Source organism: Trichosurus vulpecula, chromosome 8 (assembly GCF_011100635.1).
Source record: "Trichosurus vulpecula isolate mTriVul1 chromosome 8, mTriVul1.pri, whole genome shotgun sequence".
Lineage (NCBI taxonomy): Eukaryota > Metazoa > Chordata > Mammalia > Diprotodontia > Phalangeridae > Trichosurus > Trichosurus vulpecula.
The window spans coordinates 183,187,675-183,193,859 of NC_050580.1; the positions used below are offsets into that span (position 1 = coordinate 183,187,675).

The 6,185-nt window shown below is 35.5% G+C and overlaps 1 pseudogene; it reads right to left on the reverse strand.

Annotated features, from left to right (window-relative positions):
• Window positions 1–3,122: 3,122 nt before the first annotated feature.
• On the reverse strand, window positions 3,123–5,872 carry LOC118829760 (annotated as a pseudogene).
• Between the last annotated feature and the right edge of the window lie 313 nt (window positions 5,873–6,185).

A 6,185-nucleotide genomic window follows, 5' to 3' on the forward strand; every position in this document is an offset into this window, starting at 1 on the left:
TTTCAGTCTTTCTGAAGTATTTGATACTATTAACCACTCCTCCTCCTTGAAACTCCTTTCTTGTTTTCATGATGCTGTCTCTGTCTCTCTGTCTGTCTGTCTAGGTCTGTCATTGTCTCTCTGTCTTGCTCTGTCTCTGTTTTTTTCTGTCTCTGTCTCTGTCTCCTATGTCTGTCTCTATGTCTCTCCGTGTTTCCTTGTCTGTCTCTATCTTTTGTTATCTCTATTTTTCTATCTCTCTCTGTGTCTCTATTTCTTTCTATCTATGTCTGACACTGTCTGTGTGTTTCTCTCTGTGTCTCTATTTCTTTGCTTGTCTCTCTGTATCTCTCCAGTTGTCTCTGTTTCTCTCTCTCTCTCTCTCTCTCTCTCTCTCTCTCTCTCTCTCTCTCTCTCTGTCTCTCTCTGTCTCTCTCTGTCTCTCTCTCTCTCTCTCTCTCTCTCTCTCTCTCTCTCTGTCTCTCTCTCTCTCTCTCTGTCTCTCTCTCTCTCTCTCTCTCTCTCTCTCTCTCTCTCTCTCTCTCTCTCTCTGTCTTGGTCCACTTCAGACCTAACTGCTCCTTCTCAGTCTCCTTTGCTGCTTAATTAACTATATCACACATCCTAAATGTGAATAGACTCCTCTGAGCCTTTCACAACCTGAACCCAACCTACCTTTTATCTTTTTGTAAAATGCTTCCTTTGCCACACTTTGCAGTACAGACAGACTACTCTTCTTATCATTATTCACATAAGACACTCTATCTCCAAAGCCTATACATTTATTTTGGCTATCTTCCTCTCCTCAAACAAATTCTGCATTCATTTCGAACTGTTTCCTGGAGAATTTGCTCTAACGATACCCTCTACCTAAATTCTTTCCTGAACTTCCCCCTAAAAGACTATTAGCCCCTCTATTATATTCTATTTTGCATACAATTACATGCATATATGTAATTTCTAAGGTAAAAGAAGCCTTTCTGGAAATCCTCTAATTCTAGTGCGTTTACTCAGGTAGTTATTTCCCATATATAATGTATATAGCTTGGGTGCACATACATGTTTGCATAGACTTCCCCATTGGATTGAGGGCTCTTTAAAAACAGTGACTACATTTTGCCTTTCTTTGTAGTCCTAGTGCTTTGCATAATATCAAACATCTAGTAAGAGCTTATAAACTTTTATTGACTATAAACTGACTCCACTCCCTTCCTACTATGTACTCTGATGACCATGGCCTCCTTCTCATTCCTTGAATAAGACATTAATTTTAATTGGTTTTCACTGATTCATGGAGTTTTCTCCCTCCTCATCACCCTCTCCTGGATTCCTTTAAGTCTCATTTAAAACTCCACATTCTGCAGAAAAAACTTTCTGAGCTCCCTTAATGCTAGTGCCTTACCCCTTATATACTCTCCCGTGTATAATTTATATGTTGTATTTATGCATAGTTGTTTATATCATGGCCCAACATTTTTGTGATCTCCTTGAGAGTAGTGACTGTTTTAAAAATACTCTCCATCACTAGTGCTTATAGCAAAGTTCTTAGAACATAGTTGGTACTTAATAAATATTTGTTGATTGATTTGAGATATTCATAAATATGTGCATTGATGCAAATATTATGGAGACTGTTTTGGAATTATGCAATGTGACTAAAAGGTCTATGACCTTTGATCTAGAGATTCTTCTGCTAGGTATATGCCCTCAGAGGAGCATTGATGAAAAGAGACTTCATATATATGTACACCAAAATATTTATAGCAGTATATCTTTTGATATTGTTGTAGCAAAGAATCATAAACAAAATATATGCCCATTGATAGGGGAGTGGGTAAGCAAATTGCGGTAAATAAATGTAATCGAATGTGCCATAAGAAACAATGAGCTTTATGACTAAATAAAAAAATGGTAAGATTTATAGGAATGAATGCAAAGTGAAATAAACAAGAGCCAGTAAAATAATGACAACCATGTCAAGGGAAATGATAATAGGCGCAAAACAAATGCAACTGGGTTTGTGATTTTTTTTAATTGATTGGTCCAAAAGAAGACATGTGAAAACATATCTTGCCACAATTTATTTAGACTGAAAAGATATTGTACAATACAGATCACCTCAGAATTTTTAATTGTGATGATTTTTTTTCCTTTTCTTCCTTTTAAAAATCATTCCTTATTTTAAGTGATAACTCACTGTGAAGGAATAGGGAAAGAATACAAGAGAAAACCTAGGCAATGTAAAAGCAAAAGGTGTGAATAAAACTATTTAAAAATAAAGATTCATGGATAACTCTAAAATTCAACTTTCCACATATGTTCAATGATAATTTTAGATTGAGTTTTCCCCCTTTTCAATTGACTATAATGACATTATACACTGCAGAAACAAGATGACTGAAAGCTGCTCCAGTGGTTGTTTTTTTTCAATTACCTAGGATTTCAACTTCTTTCAAAATTATATGGGTTTCTTATCAATAAGTACTTATAATTGTGTGCAACATGGCCCCATCTGAATATCACTTTAAAAGGGGTCTATCTATGCCTTTTGTGTGAAATAAAGTTAAATGCTCTGTGGACCCTTAGCCTTAAACTGTATAATATAAATGACTGGTGTGGTTATTACTCAGTTGATCTTTGTAAAGTTATGAAGCCATTTATGTCACTAGCACCTGAAATATTTTCTGACATTCATGGAGAATTTGGTAAACTCCATTTGTGGACTGAGTATCTAAATCATTTCACTATACAAGCCTTTCTCCCAAGTGATTATTAAACCAAAATCAAGCTATGTTTTAGGTGATAAAATATTATCGGAGTAGGGAAAGGAAGAAATTATAGAAATCAATAAGCTCTAGGCATAATTTTCTACACAGACTTTCCTGTTATCTTCTATAATTTATGATTTTTAGATCTGATTGAACTGGAGTTATGAAGGCCTTCAAATTAAGGAATATTCTCAGATGAACAAAAGCAGACATAAATGCAAGTAAAAAAATTCTGACATTATTTAAAGGCTGTTTTGAAAATAAGATGGATTTTTATTTGTAAAGTCTATGCCTATGTATATATTAATATGACAATTGGTCATTTTGAGAGTTATCCTCAGGAATGCAATAAAAAATTGATCATCACATCATCATTTAGAAGGTTACATTGGAACTAATGTGCCGGCTTCTCAATCGAACCATGGCTGCTTTCATCTCCTGATTCTTCAAGCTATAGATAATTGGATTAAGGAGAGGAGTGATAACTGAGTAAAACACTGAGAAAAATTTGTCTAATGAATAGCTACTAACTGGCCAAGCATAGATTAAGATGACTGTTCCAAAGAAGAGAGTTACCACTGTTATATGAGCAGTCAGCGTAGACAGAGCTTTAGAAAGCCCAGTAGAGGAGTGATGCTGGACCATGACTAATATCACTGTATAGGAGATGAGCAAAAGAATGAAGGACATCAGAGAAAGCACTCCACTGTCAGCAATGACAAGCAGCTCCAGGACATAGGTGTCAGGGCAGGAAAGTTTCAACACCAGGGGCAGATGACAAAAAACATCATTGATAATATTAGGGCCACAGAAGGGCAGACTCACCATAAAGGCCATTTGGCTAATAGTGTGTACAAAGCCAACTGACCACGAGAACAGCACACTTCCTACCACAATTCGATGGCTCATGATAGTCATAGAGTAGAGGGGCTTACATATTGCAACATCTCTGTCAACAGCCATCTCTATGGGAAGAGTCATCTCACTCCTTCCCAAGAGATGAGCTAGAAATATTTGTGTCATGCAGCCCCACAAAGAGATAGTTTTTCTCTCCCTGAAGAAATCTATCACCATCCTAGGGACAGCAACAGTGGAAAGAGTCATGCCAAGAAAAGAGAGGTTGGCCAGGAGGAAGTACATAGGGGTCAAGGGCAGGTGGGCATCAAGAATAACTATAAGTATAATGAGACAGTTTCCAGCCAAGATTGATGTATAGGCCAGGAAAAAGATCACAAAAAAGAAAATTTCAAGCTCCCAAGAATCTGTGAGTCCTAAAAAATAAATTCATTAATCATTCAGTTATTCTTCATCTTCACCTACTTGATATATTTTGGGTATCCAGAAGTTCTCTGTAGGGAAGACAATGTGAAAGGAGTCACAATTTTAAGTGAGTGTTCTTGAGTATATAGAAAATGAAAAAGAAATCACACACAAAGAACGTCATATAGAATGATAAAACATCTTTGAAATACTTTTTGGCAAGTTATTTATAATCATAGATAGAACACAGAGAGTTGTTGTGAAAGTAATTATCAATAAAGGAAAGAGTCGAGACCTTGCTGAACACATCAGTGTAACAGGTTAGTGTGAAAGGTATATAGCAAGTTTTGAAGTCTACTGTAAGTATGTTCTAGGTGAGGTTATGTGTCTATGAAAAGGTACACAATTTTTTAAAGCATTGGGTAGACATTGTTACACTGAGCAATGGGAATCAGATGTTCACATACAGGAATGACCAGTGTGATTGGGAGAACATGAAAAATCAGGCTACTAAAAAGTTGAATCTGCATTCAATGAACCCCTTCTGATCAGAACTAAACTATCACCAGGAGAAACAAAAAAGAAAAAAAATCTGACTTAATGAGCAATTCTAAATCTTTTCTGTTTTTCTTCCTAATTAAATGCCTCACTTTTTATTACTTTGAAATCAGACTTGACATGTGAAGTCCAATTAATCTAAATAAAATTCTATTTTCTTTATTCATCAGGAACACCTAATACTCTCTAGGTTTCCCACTTCAGCTCTAAGATTTTTCTTTATAATACTTCAAAATATTTTTTGTCCTGGGTGTTACCCTAAAGCATTGCCTTTCTCTAACCCTAACTAATCTTTTGCAATTTCCTGTTGGTTTGAACTCCCTGATATCCCATAAATCTTTCTCCTCTTCTCCACTCAACAGCAGCCTAAATTTCAGACCCTTTCACCTTGATAAATATTTGTTAAACTGAATTGGATTATTTTAAAAGCTTCTAAATTATGCCATTGATATTAATCATTCCCAGCTGAAATCTATTCTCAGAGCTCGCAAAAAACTAAGGTTTACTTTTAATAAAAATAAATATAATATAATAAAATATAAATTAGTAATTAGTAAATAATAGGAAATGTGTCTAAGACACCCTGGCTAAATACACCCCAATAGCTTCCTAGTGCAAAGGGCATAAAATGTTTCATGTACAGTGTGATAGCCTATTGTAGATTTATTTTCCAGTGTCCTCTCCAATGCTAGCTCCATTGTCTGCTATGGCCTCAATTATGAGCATGATGTAGACACATACCAAATAAATATGTCCATGAACTATCTCTATTTTGAACTCCAATTCCATGTTCCTGTCTTAAAACTGAATATATCGATGAGAAAGATCTGCTGAGTATTTGAAACTCACATTGGCCAGTTTTATCACTTGTCTTCTTCTTCAAGGTGATGAGCTTCATATCAAACCAAAATATATTACACAAGCAACAAATATGCTCAATGTACTGTATTAGATTGTGTATTTGCAGAGACAATAATAACAACCCCTTTCCTATGAGGCATCCAGATGCTAGAGCAGAATAAATGGCTAAGATACATGGCCACTGAACCTAGAAGAGTGATTCTTTATTCACCTATCTCCACCTGATTAGCTTGCCTCTATACTTTAACATTTAACTGCTATTTTTAATGCTTGAAGTATCTTCCACTAAAATTACCTACTTTTATTGCTCATAAATAGGTATCCAGATGGCACAGTGGATAGAGAGCTGGGCATGGAGTCAAGAAGACCTTCATTCAAATCTAGCTTTAGACACTTACTAGCTCTGTCACCTCTGTTGAGGTTGATAGAGCTGGTTGAGAGTACATTTTTCTTAGTCACTTCACTTCTGTTTTCCTCAGCATCCTCAACTATACAATGAGGATAACAACATGTAAGATATTTATTCTACTTTTTCCCATATCTAATCCAGTCTTCACATACTTGCCAAAACAATATTCATAAATGATAGGATTGGGCAGGCCATTTTATAGCCTAATATTCTATAGTTTCTTTATGTTACAAGTACAATTTTTGCAAATTGTGAAGCATGACATCAAAGGCCATTCATGTATACTGTAGTGTAACTAAAATGGATGGTTATTTCTGTACTGATCTTGTATTGCCCTCTTCTGTCTCTGA